General features: G+C 46.5%; 1 protein-coding gene across 4 annotated transcripts in view; it reads left to right on the forward strand.

The window, feature by feature from the left end:
• The first annotated feature begins 222 nt into the window (after positions 1 to 222).
• The window catches only part of LOC131669120 (nephrin-like), a 132,115-nt gene continuing 105,085 nt past the window's right edge, over positions 223 to 27,252 (forward strand). For all 4 annotated transcript variants that reach the window (XM_058943764.1, XM_058943761.1, XM_058943762.1 and 1 more), the window contains exon 1: positions 223 to 246. The gene's annotated coding sequence lies outside the window, so the exon portion shown is untranslated. The remainder of the gene's footprint in view (positions 247 to 27,252) is intronic.

Genomic DNA, 27,252 nt, shown 5'->3' on the forward strand with positions numbered 1-27,252 from the left:
AAATTTGTTGTTTCAGAAGCTTATTTTTCTTTTAATAAAATTTTCTATTTTTTCTGAAAAGAAAAGAAAATAAAAAGTGATTCTGAGAAAAAGAATGTAAAACGCAATAATAAAAAAACGAGACTTAAAGCCCTTCGAGCAATAGTTTATTTCATTACTTTATTTTGTCCTATGATTTCTTATGATTTATATATGTTTTTGTTACAGGGGTCCCGCGAACATTTTCGTCTAGGCCTTTCCGAGGAGGTTGGTTCGTTTGTTTGGTTTGCAAAAATTAGGTTTAGTCTGTAGCCTTTTTTCTCTTCATCCGTATATATTCTCTCCTTACGCTTTTTTTCTCATTCTTGCTACATTAATATTTGTTACATATATCTAATACAGATTACTACTATCTGCTAGTTGTTCTTTTACAAACGCGTATGCGTACATATATGTGCATTGGGCATATATGCATACATGCGTCCTATGTACATTTTCTATATAAACAAAAAAACTAACCTCATTGCGTGTCTTATTTTTCTTTCAAACCTAACAAGTAAACCTCACAAATTTTAATAAAATGCCTAATACCGCTCGTCTATATACTACAAGCCCAACAAATATATGCCTATAACGATATACTTGTGCTAATTCTACTGTACTAATACCATTATAATTAATTGATTATCTTACCAACTGCTATATATTGTTATCACTTGTGCAATTATTACAATTCTTATTTGATCAATCAAGTTTTCTTTTCGTTATACTTTCTTACTTTTATTTTCTTTTCTGTTTTTCTTGTTTTCTTAATTATTCATTCACTTGTTTATTTATTTTTCAATTTTGGCATTTCAACATGACTCATTTCACTATCGACCACTTCATCATATATGTATGTATGTATGTATGTATGTATGTATGTATGTATGTATGTATGTATGTATGTATGTATGTATGTATGTATGTATATACATATCTATATGAAAAATCCACAATCTCATCACCAAATCTTTTCCACTAAAATCTTACGATACTGACGTTACTGTGCATAAAGTTTATGACAAATCAATTTCTACATGCATAAACAACAGTTTTTACTAATACGGCACCCTAAATATTATGTGTATATGATGAACGTAAATATATGCTTTTATATATTGTGTGTCCCCGTATATACCCGAAAAAGTTTTTCAAAGACTGGTCAAATTCTGATATGAATAGTGAAAAAACCTGTGACCCTAATTTTTTCTTTACCGATTAGATAAGCTTAACTTACCTCTTTATCACTATATGATTTCTTACTCCCATTTCTTGACAATTGATTGTCAACAACTGCACACTCGCTGATACGCAAAATGCTGATAGTATTAGAAGTCCCTACATCTACTAAAGCTACTTTATACGTGTCTTTTAAGTTTTAATTTTTTATTATCTATCTTAGTAAGCATATTATTTATGCATCGCTCAATTGCACTGCGGAGATTTATCCATGCTTTATCCATAGATATTGATAATGACTTTGATACGTACATATCGATGGATTTTCCTTCCAATTAGTGGTTATAAGGATATTGGCATGAAATGATGACATCCCTTTATGTCTTCGTTTCACTTATTAGAACAACTTACATACAAGGATGCGTGTCTGTGCGTATTAACGAGAGCATATAAATATCAATATAAATACACATGACTGTACAGCTTAATAGACGATTTATGTTAGATGTGCGGAGATATATTTCTGTGTGTTGTACTATCCCTCGTACATACCTCTTTACTTTTATGTGTATAATAGTGGATCACTAATAATTCATCAAATTATTTAACTTCGCATTACTGTGAAGTATATGGCTGTGACTAGTATCTTACTATTGAAGCTTCAAAATCATTGATTTTCATTTGACAAGTTAAACAGTCGAAAACCTTTAACATCTCAATGCTGCATGAAAAAGAATGACGATGACAAACAATATATTATGTATATCATATGGAAACGATTATTTCCATTTGGGTTTTTCTATTGGCAACGCCGAGTAAAGTTTCTCACTCTTTTCAATGGAACAATTGATTTGGTAAAGTGAGCGTAAACACTATATGCATGGAGTCTTCACGAGCACAAGAATGCTTAAAATAATTGCTTTGACGAGTTTTTAAATGGTTTATCTACAGAAACTGAAGCAACGCTTGGCCATCTTCTATTTAAGCAATGACATAGAACTATCGATTGTAGGTACTCTGTGAAAAGTGTGTTGCTATAAAATTCATGCTTTATCCTCGTCATTCAGCGGCGGCACGGCAGAAGGCATCATCAATCCATAAGTGCGTGTAGTAAGTGCAAAGTAAATTTCCATTAGAACGAAATTTGTTACAATATTATTGCTGGTGCTCCCGTGGGGAATATACAACCTAACAGCTCTTGAGATATGCCGGAATAAAATATAAAGTGCGAAATTGGCACATCCATCGGATATAAAGCCGGTGAAGACTAAATGAAAAATTGGTAGCCGCGAGCGAACATGAGCAAGAAGAGAAAGGCAAAAATTAGGCAGCCTGGGTGCCAGCATGTGTAGAATGTAAACAGAGCTGTGTAGCGCTCAAGAGCGCGGATAGAATTCGCGGATTTGCAGCGGCGAAGCTCACGAGGAGTCAAAGTTTAGCGTGTTGCGCGCACGAGCGTAAAAGGCACGAGCTGGGGGGTTAATGCGGTTCCTCTCTCTGGCTGCTGCCCCCTCTCCCCTTCCGTCCTTTCTCTCTGCAGCAGCCTTCACGAGTTGGCTGTAGCTACGTACATGTGTGTTTACTGTCCGCTATTTGCCGAGGCTTCGCTGCCTCTCTCACCGAGTCAACCAGTGCTCGCGTATGTAGCGGCCCTTGTAAGCTGTTTTATATACAGCGAAAAGGCGGAAAAGAGATATTGCAAGCTCGCGTACTGTTGCAGCGAGGCAGAGGGAGAGAGAGAGAGAGAGCGCGCGCGCGCGGCGTACATAGCACGGAAAGTGGACACGCGCACGCGTTTATGCGGAATGAGAGCAAGGGAGGTCGCAGCGGGCTTGCATTGTGTCTACATAAATTTAGCTCGTAGTAATACTCGCGCTCGCTCGCAATTATCTGGCATTCGTCCGTGCGAATCGCGAGCACTCGCCTAAGAATTAATTATTGCGGGACAGCTCCGGAAAACAGCTGTTTCCTCGGTACACGATTCATTCATTCGCTGCGACCAAATTTTGCAGCCGTAGCAAATGCCAGCTGCACCAGCGACATTAGCTTTATTCTACTGTGCCGCTGCAACTTTAAACGCTTGCAAGATTGAGATGCCACTGCGCAACCATTACCGGTAAGTACATCATAACTGTTTCAGACAGCACGGCCCACCCCTCAAAAGAGATATGGTCGGTGAAAAGACTTTCCCACTGTCTAGCTGTCTTGCTCACTCGCAAGCTCGCATGTTTAAACAAACTTTCATATTTGTTGTTCTTCTGTGCCTTCACTGCGCAGACACCACTTGCCATATCTTCGTCATTTCGTGGAGACTGTAAAACGACAAAAGGCAATAATCTCGTAAAAATCGGGCGCACGTGAGAGAAGCTCGCGGGTTGAGGCTACGCTCGAGCGCTCTTGCACAATCGCAAGCATCTTGATCCTCTCTTTCTCTGTCTGGTCGGTGGCAAAGTGCCGACCAGAAGGAGAGACAGTGTCAGAGAGAGCACCGAGCGTATTAGCGTACAGTCGAGTGCACAGTGCTCGCCGTTTGTTCTTCCTTCCTTCCTTCCTTCCTTCCTTCCTTCCTTCCTCCCTTCCTTCCTTGGTACTCGAGAAAGAGGGGGAGGGAGAAGCATAGCTTTCGGCGCCATCGTTGCAGTCTCAACTTTCTCGATGAAAACTGCATTACCGAGTTTCCAAATTCGTTCTCTCGCACATGTGCCACGACGCGCATGCTCTCTCTCTCTAGCGCGTTCCTTTGATCGCAAGCCCAACTTGCGACCGCTCGTTACGTCGTTTACATTTCAGGCAAGCACGCTTCCAAGTACTTCCTCCCAAGTTATGTCCTCGATTGTCGATGCGTGAGCGGCTTGCGCGAACGTTTTCAGCTTGTAACTGTGGCATAGCCTCCCGTCTACTCTCACGCTTGATCGCTTATACCGAACGCTCTCTTTGCCTTGATCAATTCGTCTTTTATTGCGCAAGCTCGCGACTATTACCAAGCCAATGCATTCGATTTGATTCTCTATTTTCACGTCTTGTCTGAAATATAGCTGATTGCCCCTTTTTTCCTTTCTAGTTGAATAAATTAACAAAAGATATAGATGAGTATCCATTTTATCGACAAGCACTTTCAATATACAAAAAACATGAGTTATCCGCAAGAAGCTCATTAAAATTCATCTTCCTTTACATTCACGCTCTACTTTTATATGCAATTCTGATCTCTGCCTTCTCTGGGCGATCAATTTTTTCCTTTCTCGATTATATAGGACATTTTTAATTTATATATTGGGCTTGGATATGAATATTTTGTTCTACCTTGGCTTGCGTTCATTTATTGAATTTCCGTCAAGAGTTTGGCTTGTGGTAATCTCGTAAGAGTCGCATTATTTTTGAAGTAAAATTTTTATTTTAATAACAGCGTTATAAAAGTATGCAGCTTCTGAAGAACTGTTTGAAAAGTGAGGAGATCCAGATTTGGAAGTAAAACACAAAGTGCTTGGAAATGTTAAATAGAGCACGATAAACTAGAGAAAACCAAAGATTTTGAAAGTTTCGCGATTCCGCGCTTTTGTTCAGAAAAGCATTTAAAAGTTGGAACATTTCATTATGTGCAATGAAACTTTATAAAAAGGTAGCAGATTTGGTTAAAAAAAGATGGAGAATTGCTGGAAAAAGCTTCGGTTGGTAAATACATCGAACTAAGCTTGCAGTAAACTGAATCTAAGTTTAAAAATCGACGGTGCGACGCCGTTCGAATACTTGAATTTACCGAGAACAATATATATATTGCATTAATTATACGGAAGCCAATCCATCGCTAAATTGAGTGCTATCGAAAGCCAAGCATTTTTTACGTGGAAAGCATATCGAATATCCGTATATAGGTTTCAATCGCTAACAGTCGGATTAACAAATCAATCAACGAGGCGTATCTATTTGGCGCAGGCTGTCCCGACTCTCTCCTTTTTTATCCCTCGATCGGCCTCCATCGGACCTTCTCTGGCTTTGCCTCGCTTGCAGAAAGAGAAAGGGAGGGAGAGCACTAAAGGCAAATACGCGCTCTTGGCTTGTGTATTCCGAGGAAGCTGCTAACAGCTACCGGTTTCCATGTTGCACGTACCGAATACGTCATTTCATTTACGACACGAGGACATCTCTTACTCCTGCTGTTGCAATATCCATTCGCAAATATGCGCTGCATCTCCCGTATGTGCATGCGTGGTATGCCTTATGTGCGACCAAAGCATCCAATGTCCCAATGGTAAATACCTCGATTTCCTAGCTGATACATCCACACCAACTCAAAAATGGCAGATATGTGCTTACCTCTGCGAATTTCGATCGAGTTTACTCTGTGTTTGCTCCACGTGCCGCATTAAATATTCTTGTTTGCGTGCACTTGGATTTTGTAAATCGAACAATTGCTTCCTTGCTTAACCTTCTCTCTTCCTTTTTTTTATTGTGGCTAATTAAATAATTAGATAGAATAGAAAACGCACGCTGCGTATCGGAACCACTTCGCAAACAGCTTATCGCGAATACCCTTGTATTCTCTCTGCGGACTTGTTTTTCTTGCAATTTTTTGCTGCAAAGATAAAACAATGCGCTCTACTAAAAGCTTTTTGTGCTTTTTTCAAAATTTATGTCTGGTTTAGTGACGTTCTTTCTTGTCAACTGTTGACATTTGCATGAATTTGCTTCGAAAAAATGGAGAGTAAAAGAAACAGAGCTGAGTTGAAAAATGTTGATAAGTCTAAGTTCGATAAGAGACCGTTGAGGATAGTAGAGCATTGAAATGAAAGACGGATTTAAAATTCCGGATGGGGAAGCTTTTTCGAGTGCTACTCATTGGCCAACGTTGTTAGCGTAGTTAGCAGGGGAAGTTGATTCGCCGTCCCTCGGGAAGGCAATTGTCGCGTTCGGACGGAGCAAAGTTATGCAAGAGTCGTCCTGGAATCTGGGCTGTCGACATTGATCTCCCCAGTGTCTTGTAGCTTCACATTTAGAATCTCGTTTTTCTCGGGGCTACGCTGATTTGAGTCTCAGTTAAGGAAGGGCTACCTTTTCTCTTGCTCAACCTTGAAAATTCAATATTGGTCCGTTAACGCAGTTAGATCAACTTTAAATAAGTTGGCGACACAAAAACGTTGGCTTTTTGGTTAGTGCTTCTTTTGGCGCGAATTCACCATTGAACCGCCTAAAGATAATGTTTTATTTCTTCTGCAAATATTTTAACCGCTAAAACCCTTTGTAAGCGAACCAATTGAATGAAATAACTGAAGGTTTGAATAGGTATTTACATCAGTTTCTTTTTTAAGAAAATCTGCTGTTGAAAAATTATCTTTTTATATGAAATGGAATAAAATCCAGGCTTTTAAACTCCTATTCATTTATACCTTCTTTTCACATCGTTTACTTAAAATTTTTCAATTCAAAGTCATCGCTTATTTTCTCTTTGTAAGGCGCATTTTTCGAAGCTCTTCTCTTGGATAAAATTTGTAATTGAAAAAGTTCTCTCCGTTCACTGGAACCCGTATAGCCTATTCAAACTGCAATTTTTCTCACTGCATCTTCTACGTAGCTAATTAACCAGCAAGATTCATACTCGTTCACTCGTCCAAATTAATCATTAAAAATACCCTCATCAACGATTTTCATCCCTAATGCGTAATCACTTTGATGATCGTTGAAACGTCAAACGAGATCGCTTGTGCAATCAAGTTAAAGCGCGTGTCAACGTGTCAACGTGGTACCTTTCACTCCGCTGGATGCAATAGCAATTGCACACTTCTGTTAGTTTGATTGTAGTTGTGGTCGATGAATTTTACTAGTGTAAATAATCGAAACACAAGTGTTACAACCGCACCTAGTCCGCGTTAGTGTTGATTTGCATAGTCATCCAGCCTGTCATGAATTTAATCCATAAAGTAGCAGATACGGAGTCGTTAGCAGAGCAAACCTAACGTGCGATTCCCTATTGGCGAGGTAGCGGATAAACTCCGGCAATAAGCCGCGCAGGATCGGCGAGAAACGCAGGCGGCGAGTACACAGCGCGAATGATTGTCTTAAAGACGGAGAGAGAGGGTGAAATTTATATAAAGCACGTAGTGGCAGCCGTAGAACAGGAGGGAGACAGAGTTTGGCCAAAGGCCTATAGCTGCCTCTTTATTAGGATAGAGAGAGCCGCAAAGACAAAGCTCGAGGATATATCCGCGTTAGACAAAGTGAATCGAGAGCCAGCTCATCGTCGAGCCAGAGAAATGGTAGCTTATACGGCGCCAAGGATTAAGGAGCGCGGCAAACTTACAACTGCACCCACCGCTACTGCTGCTACGGCAGCCGTCTTATCCGCTACCGTAAATTCGCCGAGATTCTGCAGTTAACCAAAACTAATGTTGCATTCCCTCAACTCATTACTCTCGCTCCATCTGATTTTAATTACAATTTTTCGACTTGCCACGAGAAAAGCCGTAACGAACTCCGGCCGATTGTAAATCTTGGTTTTTCACGAGCAATGCTTGCGAGCGAAAAAATAGCATCGCGCAAGCCCCTTGCTTCAACAAAAATAAATAGCCGAACAAGCGATCTGACAGGCTCTATCTCGGTGTTTGTTTATTTATTCGTTTATTCGAATCTGTGCGCGTGCGTGGCAAAGTCAATCGAGTTGGTGCGCGCGAGCGTCGTCCGAACGAACCAGCGGACGCGCTCTCTCTCTCTCTCTCTCTCTCTCTCGCACGGGAAAGAAAAAGAGAACAAGCGCGCTTTACCCGTGCAGGGAATGATACTTGATAACCCGCATCTGTGGCCATGGTTGCATTCGGCGCCAAGCGATAGTAAATTAATTAGCTTGCATTGCAAATAAATCACTATTATACATTTCTGGTGACTATGCTGTTCTGCCAAATTTATCGACCATTTTCGGGTTGAACGTACAAAAAGTGCCTCAGTTTTTGAAGCTTGCTCCTGCAGGACAATATCCATTAGTCGAGGAAGAGGATTAATCGTTCATTCGTTTACTTTGATTCTGCTGCAGTTTGCTTTTCCATCTTACTGTTCTAATCAGTCATAAATATGCCAGTAAGAATGCTCACTGATAATTCACGACAATCAAATTCCATCGTGTTTCAATTTAAATTTCATAATTTATCTGTATATAGTTCATAGATTCCAATGACAAATGCGAACTTGATTGAAATAGAATTTATCTTGAGCACAGCCTGATGAATTGGCCGAAGGCTTTGTTTCTAGAGCAATCCACTTTTTATAACAGACACGTCCATAATCAATTATGATAGTTGGCACTGTAAACAATAAATCGACCCAGCGCGAACATAATTAAACGTTTCATTAGGGGTACAATACAAAAAAATTGGAGTGCGGACTGGAAAATCGATCAAAGTAAATAAAGCAGATAAAAATAATGGTAGAAGCAACGTCGAAATGGCCAAGATAAAAAAACTCTATTAATTATGCCCGCTAGTGAAAGGTTTTCCAATCGATCGCGAGTATTTAGCCAAACAGTAATCCATCTCAATTATTCACAAATTGGCAAACGAGAACCAACGCCAACGGCTTATATTTCGAAAAAGAATCATCTGAAAAAACTCTCGCCCTTATTCCGTTCTCTTAAAATAACGATCTTGCATCGAGTGGGTTTTAAAAAAGCTAGAGAAAAAAAGAAGACAATTGGGTCGACGGAAAAAGAAGCAAAGGAAACGAATCAACAAACAAGACAGGCCTTTGTGTCGATCGTGGACAAAAAGGACCGAGAGGTGAAAAAGCCGACGAGTTCTATTACGCGACTGGATTGTAATTTCTGGAAATAGCAATTTTCAGACCAATTAGCGAAAACTCTACTGGATAGAATATCGCAAAATAAAACGTACAGCGGCATTTCATGTATACGCTACGTTTTTCCTGTTCTTTGAATCTTTACCGGGTGATGCTGGATAACTTGAGCGAGATTAGTTGGATCATTTGATTACACGGTTATCCGATAAATTCAGTCACTGGCTTCAGCGTTTGCACAATGTATTTTCAAAACAATTTACGTGTCTTGTCGAAGGGCTTCGAAAAATAACGTAAGCACAAGCTATTGAAGGGAACTCGAGCGTTTCGCAGTTTGTGGCCATTGTTGAACCGTTCCAAAAAAGAAACGGAGCGAGATCTTCCAGCTGTTGTAATAATAAAGTCGCTTGGACCTTGGAAATGCGCCGTTGTGCGAAATCCTATTCAGAATGTTTCGAAAAAAAGACAAAACCGTAGAATGCTTAGCGAGACCTGACAAACCTCGCGACTGCACTATTTTTGCTATATTTTCAAGAATCGAAAAAATGAAAATTATATGCGACAGCGTTACACTTTTATCATTCTTCTCTACCCCCCTTTCGCCATTTTTATGCAGCAAAAGAGCGGCTGAGTTAAAAAAGAGAGAGGGGTGGCGAGGAGACTAGCAGAGCGAATGCAAGAGAAGCCAGAGGGAGAGGGAAGGTGGGCATTCACGCGGAGAAAGCTTTTTTCAATTCCACTCTCCCAGTTGCATAGAGCAAACAACAATCGTAAGCATACGAGAGGCATCTTTTCCACGCGTAGCTAAACAAAAGGCGCGAGAGATAACCGAGAATGGAACAACGAATGTATGTAACGTTACCGAGGCCTGATTCTCCCTCTCGCGACTATAGCGGCGCCCTTCTTTCTTCCGCACGCTGTGCGAGCTCGGCGTGAAATCAATATGCATATGCTCGTTTGTTGCAGGGTAATTATATCGTCATTGAACATAATTAGATGCAGTGAAATTGTTCGGCCCCTCGACCAGTTCTCCCGCAGGAGTTTTTTTTCAGCCGGGCGCTTGTGCACATTAATTACAGATAATTAGAGCGTCGGCAAAATCTCTGCGTTTGCTGAAAAAGAGTCGCTGCGCCAAATCTAATTTTCACGCGAGCTTACCACAGTGCACAGTGAGCTTGGTCGTTATTTGCCGAAACGGCCGCTCGCCAACCGCGTTGTACCTACGCTCGAACGCTCATGACACTGTTCCGAACAACGGGTACCCTGGAAAATTCCTCGGACGAAAGGCGTCGCATCGCCAAAACTATATAACTTTTATCGCTAGCGTGATGGCCGGGCCTGAGTAACAACAATCAGTGCACATAAAAAAGGGTGGGCAAAGGGTGGAAGCGCAGGTGCATTAATGAGGCCGACCGGATGAGCAGCGATAAAGCAACGATAGCAGCGGCACAGCAGCCAAGTGCGAACGTAAAAGCGGCATAGCTTCGACGTTGAGGCGACGATAGAATATTAAACGGAGATTTGTCGGGTGGCAGCTAGCGCCAGAGAGAGAGAGAGAGAGAGAGAGAGAGAGAGAGAGAGAGAGAGAGATTGGAAATGGTTGGCAACGTTAACGCGGCGCACGCCGCCGTCGACGCCTCTCCGCTTTAATGTTAATGCTAATGGCGAGGTAGCGCGCGAGCGAGCGCTTCCCACGTCGTTGTCGACGCCGCAGAAGCGCAGCCGACGCTAATTGATTGTAAGCGATTTCTATAATCATCCCGCTTCTCATCTGCTAACCCCGTGTCCTCAGACCACTTATCGAGTAGCGTCTCCGGTGATTCTGGATTTGGCAGTCGGCAATCGCGATGCCTGCCTTTGAATCTTTCCATTTGAGGACAAGTCGGATTCGAATAATGTGAGCATTAGCGAGGCGCGTAATCGAGGGATAGTCTGCAGTAATTTCCAAACCGAGTGTGGATTTTCTAAATCGAAAGTAACGCGCGGCGGCGTGTTTGTCATCGAGTATCTGACGAATGAGCCAAGAAGTATGCAGAATTTGAATCGGCGACGACAATTCATGCAGGCCCGTCCGCCACTCCGCCGCTCAGTATTTGTCATTCGCCCAGCGAAAAGAAAAAAGTAAGCGAGTGAGGGGAGTCGATCTGGTCGTTAGCCTTAATGAATTTCCATGTAAATGACGGGGAGGACTTGTTCTAGCACGGGGCTCGGGACTGGGAGCTCTAGCGCAGTTAACTGCAAGTCGAACTCAAATCAAAGTCACCGACACCTAGGCGATTCGTATTCGCAGAGGCGTCGCTACAAGCCGATACGACTTGACACTGGCACACCAGCCCACGCTCTCTGTCCTCTTACTCTTGCTCTTGCCTACATTTGCATAAACAGCTACGACTTAATCTCTATGCTAATAGACCTGTTCAGCAGGTGCTCTGTCTCGCTTTCGCTTGGGCTAGAGCTTTTAAAAACTACGCTGCTCGCTGCCACGAGTAGTTTATAGCTCGCGCGTGTACGTTCAAGCGAGAGAGCGAGAGAGCGGAGCAAAAAGAATTTCAAGTGGCGCTGGCGTGCGGTTGTTTGTACATGTACATTTCGCGATACTTTTTGCGGGGCTCAAAGAAGGCACCGGTGCGGCGCTAGCTTTGCCTTGCCGTTGGCCGGGCGCTCATTCGACTCTTTCGATTAATGATCGAGAGGAGAGAGCGTGGAGAGGCGGTCCGATAGGAATTTCGGTCGCGCGCGATTATGCATTCAAAGCCGGCGACAGTCGTATATTTGGGCGCCACTCGATAACCGATTTGGCCAATACGTATCTGACCTCTCTGCCCTTTTGGAGAAGTTTTGCGCGCGGCTTTCATGCAAATGAGCGCGTGTGACGCGCCGCGAAAATCGAATGAGCAGAGTAGCGGAGAGACTCCGGCTCTCGCTCTACGCTCCACTTTCGTTGGGATTAGGCAGCAGTGGTGCTAGTGGTGCAGGCGGGCTTCCAGTTATATACTTAAAGTTTGAACCGTTGCGAGTGCTGGCTATCATTATTTTAGCGCTCTCCGGCTTCGGCCTCGAGAGAACTTTGGGATTCTCGCGGTTTCGCACTCGATTGAGGCCGACCGAGTCGTTATCGCGCCTAGAGTTATTTTAACGTTGCAGTCCCTTGGCCCACGAGCCGCGCCCGGGCTTTCCCCTCCTCTGGCCCTTATTTTGCATTCTCATTGGCCGGCTTATCTCTTTCGCTGCGAACCAGCCGACTTGGCGCTGATTACAAAGTTAAATTTGAATCCCCATTGAATATTGAAATCGATCCGCCAACGAGAAAAAGTATCGTGCAAAAAGTCGGCATGCGAATCTTTGTCGATTGCCGCGGGCGCAGTCGCGCTCCGTTCGCGCGGTAATACACTCGACAATGGAGCTTTCAACCCCCCCTCGTCGGGAGGCAAGCAACGCATAAAATCTCGCAGGGCGCCGAGCGCTTCAAATTGATAACTCGGCTCCACGGCTAGGATGCGATAATTTGCGACTCCCGAGACTCTGCGCTCTCGCGCTCTCTACGCAGCACAGCAACCTCGCCATTTTCCCATTTTTTCTGCCGCGCCCTTATTAAAGTATTCAAATTAGCCGACGCTCGCACGAGCCTCGTTATTTTCTAAGACGGCGCAATCCGCCTCGACCGTTCGCTCCTTTTTTCGCGCTGCGCAGCTTGCAATAACGTAATCCGCAGGCCATTCCACCAAGCGCCCTTCGGTTATTCCGCTCCCTCACGCGTGGACGCTTCACTTTTCATTGCCGATAATTTCACACTGATTACGTACAGCTCGTTCTCTCGGTTATCTTACTTCTCGCATCCAACGGTTTGCTTAACGCCTCGCTCGCCGTGCCCAAGGCGCGCTTCACAATTTATTAAAAGACGAAAGCGCGAGCGGAAGAATCTTTAGGCAGCCCGAAAAAATTCTCTATCAAGTAATGAAATGAAAGCTAAGTCAATAACCCATAACTCTTGAAAAGTCTGGTTGCAAGCGTGCTTCTTTCTTCGAGAAGCGCGGGCAAGGGAGAGAGAGAGAGAGTTCATTTCCCGCAAGCTGCAGCTCGCGTTAAAAGGAGCAGGTCTCAATGAGAGCACAAAAGAACGGGAATAGCCTGGTGCAGCAGAAACAACGAGTCGGTATGGGGCTGTAGCAAAGGAGAGAAAAGTCTTGGGAACAGAAGCTCTAGTAAATCTAATTAGGCGCTACACGCTCGATGTAATCTTGATTATTTTTTCTCTCGCTGCTCGCCGTGCCACAGCAACGCCGCTTGCTCACTCCTCCGCTCCTCCACGAGGACGAGTCCAACAGCAATAACTCGATTCCCAGCGCGAGACTTGGGACAAACGTTAAAACGGACTGATTGCGGCAACGCCCTGCAGCTAATCCCATTCCCGACGCCGCCGAGCTCGCGCTACTCTCCGTCGATGTCTCTCGGTAAGGGGGGGGGGGGGGAGGGGCGACACGCCGTTCGCTCATTTCGCGAACTTGTCTCGGGCGCTGCGCGCGCCTGTGCGATACTCGCATGAATTGTGCGACGGCAAGACTCCAGCGCGTGCACGACAATGATGCTAGCAGAGCTCGCGCCGCGGCAATTATGCACCGCCGCAGCGAGACTGCAGCCATCTATGCGCACAGGCCGAACTTGGCGCGTTCAATTGACGCGAATGTACAGATATCGCGCCGGCACTCTCGTTATTTAGCGCGCCAGGCGCACACAGCGAGCTCTGTCGATTGCACTCGCGGCAAATGCTCACTCGCTCGACGCCGCGGCGTCGCGCTGGGATCGCATGCAAACTCAGTTTGGCGGCTCTATGAATTTCAAATGCCCATTGGCGCTTTCAATTGGCGAGCTCGCAACTGTAAACGCCGAATGGGATCGGAGCGCGCAGAGTGGCTGTGGAAGGCAGAGAGCTTGCGAGCTGCACGCGGCTTGTTTCGGAGAGTGCAGCCACTTTTAATCCCGGCAGCTTTCAGCCCGCGTCAGAGGCCGTCCGAGCAGAATAAAGCCAAGTGGCGGGACAAGGCGCGCTCGCGAGCCAAGCAGCACGATGAACGCGCGGGGACACGCGTGCACGTGGAAGCGCAGGCGACCTTCACGGAGGGAGAGAGCCAGGAGCCCAAGTCGGCCCGAGTCAGCCCAAGTGCCGGGGCACAAAGACTCGTTGCAGCGGCAGCCACCCCCACCCTCCTCTCGCACACCTCGCTTGCTCGTTTATTCTGCACGCCCTGTGCGACGCGCCAATTGAAGAGCACAGGAGGCAAGCGCCAAGTACCGTCGGCGACGAATGCTCTCTTGTTCATTTTTTATGCCTGTTACGCGGCCTTTTCACTTGCTCTAATACTATCGTCGCTGCCGAACAAGTCTTTCTTCTTTTATGTATTTGCTTCGCGTCTGCTTCAATGCGGAAGCTTGTAACTCTTATCTTGTAATCTAGTCGAGTAGTGTGTCAGAGAGGATCGATTCTCGGCTGACGATAAATAGCCAGTGTTCAAATCGAAATGTTGCATACAAGTGTCATGGAAACAAGCAAGTTCGATCCTAATTGAAACCAACTCTTCAATCGGTTTGCACGCGATGTCACTATAATTGATTCCAATCTGTAAAATGACACTCAAGCCGTACGCTTCGATCTCGACTACCTAACGAATACGGTGCTATGTTCTCGCTTCCGCAATAGTACACGCGAATGTTTCAATCCGATCTCGGCGGAACGGCGTAGCAAATGCGCTATTAATTCGCTATTACGAATCCTGATGCAATGTCGAAACCCGTCGGCTACATCGCTCGACAGCTGTGCCTCTGACAGACAACCAGGAAGCTGCGCCGCTGTGATGACTGTCACGCCCGATGTTTCCGTGCTTTTCGAGATAATTTTCAAGTGGTCGCGTGGCGTCGTCTTCAAGACCAATGGAATAGGCAGGAGTCAAGAGCAGAGCGGTGATAGCGGTGGCATGAGTCCGAGCGGCTGCCAGCTTCATTAGAGGGCGCTTATCCGAGTTCGAACGTCGATCGACCAATCGTTCGAGATGGTCGCGCGTTTTCTGAAGGACAGTACAACTGAATGATCATTACCATACTTTCAGACATTCGATATTGTAAAACAATTATCCAAGAACATCCGTCAGTTAAGAATCGCTTTATCCAGTATTTTCGTGACAATGAAATTATGCGTAAAAGCAATATCGCATTAGATTATCCGTCATTTGATCTGAAATGCAGAGTCAGACCGAGCTCTGAAAAAGCTCCAACAATGCGAAGCTAGATGAGAACTGCAAGAAAAATAATAAAAATGCAGAGAGCGGAATGGCCTGGAAAATTCATTTGAAATTAAAAAATTCATAAAGGTAATGTCGCGGATGAGAATCAGCCGGGAGGAAAATGAGAATCTCGCAGCCTATACAGAGGTAACTGGTCGTTCTTTCTCTCTGCTCTTTCGTTTTTGTAAATCCGTTTATTACATACCTCTGGCGTGGTCTTCAGAACAGGCCGATAATCCGGCTAATACATAGGCGACGTCGCGGTGCTTATTGCAAGCGCGCGAAAACTTTTCTCATTGCAGGCCAATTCGGCAGAAAGAAGAGTGGGAGAGAGAGAGAGAGAGAGAGAGAGAGAGAGAGAGAGAGAAGTTGGTGCCGGTGAAATGAAAGAGGGCAATATCGCTTGCTCGCGAGCCCGATAAGCTTCTTCCGAAAGAAAGGGCCTCGCCTCTCTCTGGCCGTGCGAACGAGTGCACCGACACAGTGAAAAGGAATCAGTTACGCGCGAGGAATCACGTTTAATGGGATTGCCAAAGATCTTTATAGCTTGCTATCGTGCGCTTCTTTTTTTGTTGGCTCGCGCGCAAATGACGTCGAGTTATGACGGCAGTGAAACGGCGATGAATGTGCCAGATACTACGTAAGAGGGCCAGGTGCGGCGTACGGGGTGCCGCGGCAACGAGCGCCACATGCAGAGCATCGAGCGAAACGTCATCGAGCAAAGTAGTTGGATAGCACATCGCGTGGCGTGGTCCAGTGCCGACGAGTGCTTAGAGTCTTAACAAGGTCAGCAAAGTTTGCGGATTATTCGGGGGTCGCAGCATGCTCCTCGTAAATAGGCTTCTGCGAGTTAGCCTGCGCTCTCTGTCGCTCTGCAGCGGCAAGTCGCGCGCGGAGCAATAAATGCTTTAGCCAAGCTCCCGCCAGAGAAAGAGCGTAATCAGGAAGCAGTTCGCGCGCGATAAGGAATTAGATGGTCGGCGAGCGGCATTGCATCCGCGCACCGGAAATCCTTGGGATTACGTGGCTGCGAGCCGCGCGCAAAACACCCTTTTTTCATTTTTCCCTCGCTCGCACTATCCGCAGCGCGCCGCTGCAGTTCCCATTTTGCAGAAATGAGATTTGAATTGTTTTTTTGCCCTCTTTGCCGTACTCTCCTCGCGCTCGCGCCCCCGTTCTTGGTATTAGCGGGTCTTATTGATGAAAGACCTCGTAAAAACCGGCGTCATAATTAAGCAGCGGAGATTAGTCGCGCAATCCCGCGGAGCAATCGTCGCTATTTGTATCCCCGCTCTCCATCTCGGCGACGCCTTGATATTGAAAATTCAGATCGCTCGCGATTATGCTCGGTTGCGGCCCAAATCGTATATTCCTTCTTCGGCAAAGCAAATACCATCGGGCGATCGATATTCGGGATTTGGAGCAACGCGAGCGCAAATTATGCGCCAGGGAAATGCTCGCTCATGGAAAATGAACTTTATATAAAGCTTCTTGCGCAGCCAAGCAATCGTCCGATCCCCGAGAGCCGGGAGTGCCAACGCGAGTCCGGATTGCCTCTGCTCCTTCCATTTTTCCATTTGGCCAAAGCGTCAACTCTGAGCGACGATTAGCCGCACTTAACTTTTGCTTCGTTCGGTCGACAGTGGCTTCAATCTTCGCCTCGGCTACGAGCCGACCGCTGCTCGCTGTCGACCGAGCTACAAAACGAACGCGCAACAGAAGCCGTGCGAGCTGCTGTGCTTGCGTACACGCGCTTCAGCTTACGCTAATCAAAACTTTGTTAATTAGGTCGGAGGTCAATGTGCAGGCAAAGCCCAGGGAGCTCGCCGCTTGCCTAGAAAAAAGATCCTAAACGGATCTTGCGAATGTTTGCCGACGAGGTTCTTTTTTTGGTGCGTTCGGTCTTTCTGCCTGGCCCTTTGGCTCTTTGCCACCTATTTTTCAATTGCACTTAGTTGGTCCAGCAAGCGAGCAGCCGCCGATAACTCCTCGAACTTTCGATCAAACTTCCAATTCTATTAGCGATTGTGCTCCCCTTCCACGGCACTTGCATTCCAAGCGGCAATTTTCCAACCACTCCAAAGATTATTAATCGGACAATCCGAGTCTCATTTGTCGTCAACGTTTCAACCGGCAATCAATGAAAGACAGTGCGTTTCAAGGCCGAAGCTGCGCGCCGTTTCAGCTGGGCTTTCATTTGTCACTGTCCGCTCTTTTCCTCTCCTCTCTAGTTGGCCGCAGCTATATCTCTCAAAGACGATGGACGAGAGTGTCTTAGATTCTCAGTGGATACTCGCTGCGAAAGCCACTCAAGCTGTCCTTCATCCGCGTAAGGGATGGTCTCCAGGCTTAAGCTATACACGTGGACGTGTACTTTCGCGTGTCTCAGCGAGCTCAACAGCAGCGCGCTGGACTTGCAGAGCCGCAACTTCCTATTGACTTCGATTTTCAAACCCAATTTCCGTATCCATAATGGGAGAAGATTTATTCGCGTCCTAATTTTCTTGGGCAATCGCAATCTGTCATTGTTGCGTCATTTTTCTTCTTCCTTTTTCCTTCTACCGACAAAGATTAAAGGCTCCTGGCTTGAATAATGGCGCATCAACCGCCTTCCACCGGACTGCCGGATCATCCCAAAGATATTCCCCTGGTTGTGCGCACTTTCGTTCTCTGCGCTTGTCCTTCCTAGTTCTTTTTCTCTTAGTAGAGACTTGATCCACACGGCTGATCGATCCTCGGCATTGTTCTCGCATCGCGTGCTCTTTTCGTCTCAAGTTTGACGCCAGCTGCCGAGCTTAAGAAAGGCTATTTCGCAGAGTCGAGATGTGATTTGATATTCCAATGTCATGTCTGCGAACAAAGCGCACAGAGCCTCGGTGCGAGCCTTGGAAAGTCGCCGCTGCACATTTGCGCAGCGAATATTTTTCACAATTGCTCACAAAGGTACAGTCTGCTTCTCCAACAACATATACATATTCGAAGCAAAACAGTCGCTTGCTGTTTTAAATCTCTGGCAAACGTAGTTAACAAAAATGTTGCTCTGCGAAATTAAAAAATTCCACGAACGAGAGGGAAGGCAGCGCCTAAAAAAGAAAGACGGGAAGGCAAGCGCAAACAAAAAGAGAGAAAAGCTCAAAGAAAAACTCGCCTCGGTTACGTTAACGAAATTATGATGTGCGTGCGCGTATGCAACTGTGTGGGGGCTGCAGAGGCGAAACGAGGTCTATTTTGCCCGGCGAGCTTTTGATGTATTACCCGCGTGTCTTGGCGTGGCGGCTGTTTGCGCGCTAATATTTCTCTCATCGCGGCCGCATTGCATTTGTGCCCGCGAGCGCAATTTGCATTACTTCCAATTCCCCCCATCGCGTCGCTACCCAACCTCTGTGTATTTGTATGCGCGCGCCGTTGTAAAAATATAATGCCGCGAGGTAAAATACGCCGAGAGCGTAGACTCATAAAAATCATGCGCGATGGGAGCGGCGAATGAGGTGACGAGCGCGTGGACGCTTTATCGGCTGATTACTTTTTTCCGTTGCTGTTGAACTTGGCACTGGAGTGATATTATTACAGCCACGCCATCGATGGACTTAGCTTTGTTCGGATGATATTCGCGTTGATTTTGAAATCAGTTCGGCTGTATTGCATTTCTTTGATTGATGAAAAATCTGATATTGAATGCTTTTACCGAGAATCCATGCAACGTTGTATGTACAGTGAAAACAAATATAACAACCCGCTGTATTGGTAGCCCATCAAATCTGTGATGTACGGCAATGGTTTTAACGGGAATGTCAATAACCGCAGTTACTTTTTGACGAAAAATTGAACAGTTGGTTTTCAAGCAAATATCACCGATGAAATTCGATATTTGCCTAACCATTCCGCGTGAAATGAAATTGTGTGTGGTCGTACATTATACCTAGCAAATCAGTTTAACCAAGGATTTTTCTACTCCCTCGAAACAGTTGGAACGAATTCAGGATATTCACATGCAAACCAATGGAGTGATTGTCCGCAGGTTCAACAACTGCGTAAATTAGTAGGTGAGCTTAAGTTGTATAAAGCGGACGGCTTTCATTGGTTCCAGCGTGGAGAGAACGAGCGAGTTCGTCATACTTGGACGAAGGACTGGCTGGCTACGCCTGAGTGGCAATGCATAATTGCACTACACTCGAATTTGGCGCTAATTTCCAAGCGCAAATTTTCGCAGAACACGAATTTGCTAGACGAGCGAGGAGCCGTACACGCACGCGTGAATTACAGAATCACGCGAAATTTTCTGTATTCGTGGAGCATCCGTAGTGTCTCGGTCGCACGCGTTCACCTTGGCTTAGTAGCTTGATTTTCAAAATCCATTAGTTGCCAGGCCATTTATCGAAGAGAATATCCGCTTGTAATTTTTCACAAGTCTGCACCTCGGACGTCTTGCTTAATGACTGAGCAAAAAGGGACGAGCTACATTCTTCAATCAATTCGCTTTTTAAGTCTATATATATCGTTTTAATCTCGGCTCCGCGGACAATGACGGGACGTAAACAATAAGAAATATGATTTATAGACGAGACATTGTAGTAGAATGAAAACCACGCGGCCTCAGCTCTGCAAATGTACCTTTCTTTGTGCGTGCCACATCGACAAAGAGGGAACGAGACAAAGTACGAACAGTTTGCTTTTCCATCTTTTATTAACTGTCTGGTATTTTGAACCGTGTGTACTCTTTTTTTCAAGCTGGTAACAAATTGCTCTCATCTTTGTCTTGTACGTTGACAATGGTCTGCAGATGCTCTTTGTAATTGTTTTCTTTGCACCACTATATTACCAGTGCACTAAGCGTAAACACGAAAAAGATAGCCCCCGATGAAATTGACGGCTGCTCAAATAGCATCGATCCGGCTCAGATGAAATTGGAATGGCTGAACGCGAAACGTCAGCGCGTGGCTGCTCTAACGACGGCCAAAATGCTGCTGGAGGGCGAGAGCTTTGGCAGGCATGTGGAACAATATGTAAAGAGAGTCGTTCCGCCCGAGATAATATTTATCGCCACGCACCGAGGACGCCCTGCGCAGCTCGCGTCAGATTATGTTACCGAGTTTGAAATGCACTCCCGTTCGCTCGCGCTCTCTCGCTGCCCCGAGTTCGCGGATAGCGTGCGCAGACTGCGGGTTATCGACGCGCCAGGAGGCCGGGCCATGCGCCGCTACTCTCAAATAACTTTCAACGGCGCAGCTCTGCTTCTGCCGTTACTCTACGGCTGTACCATTACTAGCGCGATGCCCGCGTCTTTTGACGCTTTGGATCTCGTCGCTGAAGCGCTGCTAGTCGTGCAGCCCGGCGAGCCGCTTACACTTTCAATACTCGTTCCAATAAACGAATCATCGAATTCCCTTCTCGCGATAAAATCAGGCGTCGCGAGCCAATTGATTTGCACTTGTTGTAACGAGGCATGTGCCACCGCGGAAAGTGGCAACGTACGTCGACGAGCTTGACGCATCGCGTACGTATGGTTTCAGTGGCAATCGCGCGTGTCCATGTAATGGCTAGCAACGCCTAACCGAGATTGGCAGGCTGCGCACAGCGGTGGTCGCTCGAACGAAAGATAGCGAGCTTCTCGGAAGCCGCGGTCCGGCGGTCGCCGCGGTATCCCATCAATCTCATCGGTCGAGTTCTTTCGTTGCGAAGCGCTGGCGCGATTCTGCTGGCGTCGCGGTTGTCGCAATGGTCCAATGGCCCGTTTCGCGGGACTACGCGTCAGCCGTTCGCGCGTCTGCTCAGACGCAATATCGCTTTCAAAGGAGGCCACGTGGCGGTGCCTACTTCCGCCTTCCGCCGCAATCGCGACAGCGTACATCACGAGTACACGAGTACGAGCCACCCAGATTGGGCTGCTTTCTGCAAATCTCCAGAGAGCGCCGGTGGCGGTGGGCAACGCTCGCTTGCTTGCCGCGCGTCTCGTCGACGCTCGGTGGAGCCAGTTGTGCCGCTAGCAAGCTGCGCACCGCGCTCGCCTCTTTCCACCCAATTTGGTCGTCTGGATTGTCAGCGCTCCAGTAGAAAGACTCGGCGCAGAAAAATATGAGCGGCTCTGTCGCGGAGCTTGATCGAGTTATGGTTGACCGGCCGGCTAGACTATGTACGGGCAATACGACTATTCCAGTTGCCGAGACAGAAAGGAAGCAGAAACACGTACGGAACTTGAGGAAACATTCCTTCGCTCTCGTCCCTCTTGTCCCTCTTCTCTTTTCGCAGCTCTGCTCTCCGGCCGAAGTGAGCGGTACTTTCTCGAGTTTGTAGTCGTTAGTCGCTGCTTCGAAACATCAATACTTTGGTTTCAACGTTTGCCCATTGAGTCGTTCCCCTCTGGGAAACAGCTAATTAAAGCTGCACCATGCTGCCGTTCAGCAAAGTGCCTTGATTTAGCTACTTGCTTTCTTCATAGCGCGACACTTGGGCCAGACAAAACGGCTTATTCCGGGCGGCTGAGGCTTGTAAAAACAACGAGCGATGCAATCCAAGAAAACGAAACTATTGTGAATTAATGCAAGCTGGACAATGCTGTATTGTCTAGCAGAGAGTCGCGGTTACATTGGAAAAGCAGGCTAATTTCAAGGGGAAACAATTTGAGATCCGACGCTTTATAAAGCCTGGACCGTGTAGTTTGAATTGAAGGAAAGCTTTTGGGTAGAAAAATTTGCATTTGTTTCATCAGCATTTGTGGCTATTCGATCGAGTTGGTCACGTTTCGGTGTTTCGGAAACACTCGAAATGAGCGGGCGCGCGGTCGTCAAACAAATTGAATTCCGGGTGAAAAAACAACCAGGCAAATGTCAGTGTTCGGGGAAAGCTTTTGGCAATCGGAGCTCTCGAGCGCGACACTAGAGGAGAAATACCATCGGCGACAGGAGCGAATTTCATCTAGAAAAAGAAGGGATGGAGGCAGGGTGCTTGTTGTCGAGTTAGCGCATCAGCCAGATTGAATGGAAGAAGTGTTGGTTTGTCGCGTTGTATCGCGCGGCTTGAAATCGAAACTCGCCGAGGGATGAGGTTGTGCTGTGCCGCGTAAATATGTTATTTCCCCGGGGCGGGATCATAGCTCGTCCGCCGCAGCATCGAGCAGAGCGAGCTGCTCTCGGATTCGCCGCTCGTCGCTGCTCTGCTCTCTCGCTCTCGCTTCTGGCCTCTCGTCTCGCGCCTCGCGCCTCGTGCCTCTCGCGCCTCTCGCCTACCGTCTTCTCCTTTTGCGGACGCCCGGCGACGTCGCGTAATCAAAGACCGCGAGGATTTGTTGCAAGACGAGCTCGCGCGAGCGACGGCGTGATTACCTCCGCGCGCGACCTCGGCTCTAATGCTGATTCTCATTTAAAATTGTCTACCCTTTTTTCTCGCTCGCTACCGAGGATCTTTCGATAGGAAATATTCTAAGCTCATACGATATTTCCAATCGTTCGCGGCTAGCAGCCAGTAAAACTACTTACTGTCTCGATTCGCGAATTATCCGCGTGTCTCCTTCGATGGTAGGGGAGTAGGTAGGCGCCGATGAATAATTCACGACAAGCCGACAGCTCGAGAGCTTTTTTATAAAATATAGAATGTGGAATACGTAAAATCGGCAGAAAAAAGGCCGAGTTTACCGTGAAGAGACGTGACTCACTTAGGCGGCGTTAATCGAGGGCGCACACATTCAACGCCTCATAGTAGGCGTCGGCAAAAGAAAAGACTAAATTTACATTGTAGGAATGGTGGGAGACGGGGAAAGAGGAGAGGGAGGCACGGTACCGGAAAAATGCCGAGCACGTTCGATGCGGGGGAAAAAAAGGAAAGAGAGAAAGGTGCGGTCCGAGGCCGAGCAAATACAGCAAGGACGGTTGAGCAAGACGAAGACGATGCGGCGGCTGCTGCTGCTGCTGGTGGTGCCGCCGGTGCCGCCGGTGCCGCCGGTACCGCCGATGCCGCTATAGCGAGGAAAGAGCAGAAAAGGGAGGAAAAGAGCGAGAGAGTGGAGCGTGTCTCGTGGGCAGCGTAGCAAGACAAACGGTGATTGCGACAAACTTCCGAAGGCCAACCCTCGGCGAACATAAACGTCCATGTCCATGCTCTGTCGGTGCGCGAACATTGTCGGGCCAAAATTTGATAACGCCCGCCCGCAAAATGGCCTCACTTCTCTCTCGACTTTGCCCTACTTTGCTTTGCTCTTCTCCCTGCTCCTTAATCTTCTTTTCTGTTTCCTGCGAAGCGCGGTCAGCCTTTCCGATTACGAGCCCTGCGTTTAATTTGTAGTCGCGGCTTCAACTAAAGCTTCGATTTATTGCAACGTTAACTTTTGTTTGTTCGTGCAGGTTTAACTGAAAATCCCGTAAAGTTCAATGAGCACAGCAATGAGGAGCGAACAAGTTTAATCATATTAATGATCACAAAGAGGGCACTGTGCGAAATTATGCGAAATGAAAGTCGAGAGTAGCGTGGATGAACAGTTGGAATTATGCTCAAGTAGTTAGTCATTCTTCATTTGTTGCTTTGAGCAAGCCAGGCCGAGAGAGCGCGTATAAAGTTAACTAGCCGCCACGCGCTAATGTATTTAAAAACTTTCCAAAGGCCATTTTAGAAGAGAGAGAGAGAGAGAGAGAGAGAGAGAGAGAGAGAGAGAGAGAGAGAGAGACAGCCAGCGTGCTCTATTGTCTCGCGTTACTCATGGTAGCAACTTTCCTCCCTGTCCAAGCGTAACGCGTAGTTACGCACGCACGCACGCGCGCACGCGCGCACGCACGCAAGCTGCCCCGTTAAAGAGCTTAGTTAACCTTCTTAGTCTTCGCATAGGCTAGCTTTGGCTTGCGCACTTTCTACCCAATCCCTCGGCGCTTCTTTTTCTTTTTCTTTTCTCTCCCCTCTAACTTTCTTCTCGTATTTTTTTATCCGTCAACGTCGTACTGGTCTTGCTCCTTATACAGCGTCTTTTGCGGCAAAATAATCTTACGTTTTCCGCTTTTTTGGCTTCTACGTGGATGGTCAGAAAGCCAAAGCCTGTTTACAGATGCTGAAAGCAGGCAGAGAGAGAGAGAGAGAGAGAGAGAGAGAGAGAGAGAGAGAGAGAGAGAGAGAGGAAAAAGGAAGAAAATGATAGACAAATGATCTCAAAGCTTCGAGTTAACGATTATTTAAGATTGCAGAAGCGAAATTGAATGCAATATAATGCTTTCGTGGCCCACGAGAAAACTCATTGGTTTTCGTTGGCTAAATTAAACGAAAGATTTTACCACTCGCTTTTGCAGGCCATCTCATTAAAGAGACATTTCTGTGCAAAACGAAGACATTGCGATACTCCAGACACAGCTTTGACTAATATCAAGCTTCCTTTTCACTTTGGTGCTCGACGATTTTCAAAGAAAATTTCATCAATTATATATTTTTTGTATGTTGCAGGTGAGTTCGCGGCAAATCTCAGTCAAAGAGAGTTTCCAAAATTTGGTGAGATAAAATATTTATACTTGATGCAGCGCTAGCTTACGTAACACGAAGCTACTCGAACTATTATTGATGCTATATACGATATATATTTGGCGATAGAGTTTATCCGAGTTCGTATGCATGCACAACCGGTCCTGAAAAATATGCGTACAATTTGTGAACGTTACGAGGCACGCGTACAAATAGCATTTGTACTTCCGTTTGAAAAATGAAAATAAAATGAGAAAGCACTGGAGGTTCCGAGGCAGAGAAAACGACTGTCCAAGTGGCGATATGCGAACCAAACGTTAATTATTCAGCCATAAAAATATATTCCATTAAAAATATATCGCTGGAGCTATGCTCGATCGACAATTGCATATTCGAAAGTTTTGCGAACCGGCACACAGAGACGCTTACAAACGCGCTTGCGCTGGACGTATACAAATTCACATTAGCCTGCATTAGCCTGCGAGTGAGGAGTAAGGCGTGAAATTCAGAGCGACAGAATAATTTGGGCGGTGGGCAGTAGCGAGCAGGGGGAGTTGAACCGGCTGCACCGCGCGATAGATCGATCAGCTGAGTCGAGTAGCATTTGTCGCTTTCCCTCCACAGCCGCTCGATGAAAATTGAGTAAGAACTTTAGACCGCGAACTGTTCGAGTTGCTCTACTCGCCTACGTATACATTAGAGCTGACTCTGATTTTCATTGGCCTCCTGCCCGGTAGCGGTGCGCGAGCTTTCAAATCGCTCGCTTGCGTGCGAGCAATTGGCCAAAACGAAGATAAGCGTTTCTTTTGTGCGCAACGGAAAAGCGTTTGCAAGTTCAACTGATGCCAGTGTAAAGCTAGAGCCGATGCGCGCGCGTGTGCAGTTTATAGGCTTGCGGGCACGCTGTTCTTATGCTCGAGCGGTGCGTTTTAATGCCGAACAACGCGCTTGCCGCGAACAGAATTATATGCAGCCTGCGAATCACGAGCTTTCTCTGCAGCAAGCCGAGTTCCACTCTATTCGTAATGCCTTCATTTTCAGACCTGTGGATTATTCATTCGAAGCCACACTTGGACTCGCAATGTCCATTTCGACTATCAAACTATCAATATCAATAAGATTACAGGTCGGCGACCTCGCCGGTGACCTATCTATATCCAACGCGACTTTCGGTTGGCGAACCTCTCGCGGTGATGTCTCTCTCTTTCTCGAGTGTTTGGCCAAGGCACGAAGTGCGAAAAATGAATGCAGGCTCGCTTCCAACAAACAATACGACAGAAGCCAGTTGAAAGGGTATTATCGGAAAAACTTTGGGAGCATCGCCTCGACAACGAGGCTCTTTTGTGCCCCTTACTCCCGCCACCGTTCGCTCGGCTTATTTTCCTTAGCACTCGTCCGCGCGCGAGGCCCTCGTCACACCGACTAACGATAGTGTTGGCGCGCGGCCGTCCTTTTTCTTCTCTGTCTTGAGCACTCTTTTAAAGCATTCTTCCTCTCTTGCTCGAGGATCCGTCTGTCTGCCTGGCTGTTTGTGTCTCGAGAGGCGTCCTCACCTTGAAAAATTTAACTGGTCTTTCTTTTCGAAATCGCACGAAAGTCTGCAAAGCCAAGCGAGCAATTCCACAAAAAATTGACACGAAAGGAACAGATGACGGACATCCATGCTCCAATTCGGATTCGATTGGAATGTACGCCAACAACTACGCAAAGTACACCCATCGCAGGTCTCTCCGTTTTTCACACTCCGTCGAGTGAAAATGAACTGGTAGTTTGGAGATTCAAAAATCATTGCCGAATTATGATAGGTTTTTATAGGACTCCTCGCTTACGTATCATGTACATGGGAGTATCTGGGGACAAGGTGAGAGTGTCGCTGGCTGAGTAGTTACAACTCGGTACTTGCAAGGTTGCACAATGCGTAGTGACGCGAGATGCCGAGGGACATTACGGCACTCTCGGGAGTCCAGTTAGTATGTCTTGCGCTAATGTTGCCCGAAAAGCTTTTCGCCCTCTACCTGCCTAGCTGCTATCTCTCGTGCGCCCGCTCGGTAACTGTCTTTATGGGAAGCCACTGGGCGTGCTGCCATCGCATATTTCGTATTATAATTCTTGCCAGCTCGCACTTCCTTCCAGTACTCATATAGCTGAAATATCACTCTCGTATTTTCTTCGCTTTTCTTTTTTCGCCACTAGTTTCTGATCAAACTTCACTTACCTATCCCTTGTCGCGTCCCCACAGAGCTCTTTACTTATATTTTACTTTTATTCTCATACGCGCTGAATGCAAATGGATGTATTATTCAGCGTGCTTATGATGTACGAGGGAGAGAGAGAGGGAGAGAGAGAGAGAGAGAGAGAGAGAAGGAGAGAGAGAGAGAGAGAGAAAGCGATGGACGTGAAAAATCCGGAGGATTGTCGCGGAACATCCGCCGAGTGCACGTAGTGCTGATTCGGTAATTTTGGCTTTTCGAAGTGTGACGCGCAGACCCTTGCGCTGCACTCGGGGAATAAGACGACAGCGATAGAGAAAGAGAGAGACGGAAAATAGTACGTGACCGTGCAGCGGGCCGGA

Source organism: Phymastichus coffea, unplaced genomic scaffold (genome assembly GCF_024137745.1).
Source record: "Phymastichus coffea isolate CEN01 unplaced genomic scaffold, Cenicafe_Pcof_1.1 PCOF00087, whole genome shotgun sequence".
Taxonomy (NCBI): domain Eukaryota; kingdom Metazoa; phylum Arthropoda; class Insecta; order Hymenoptera; family Eulophidae; genus Phymastichus; species Phymastichus coffea.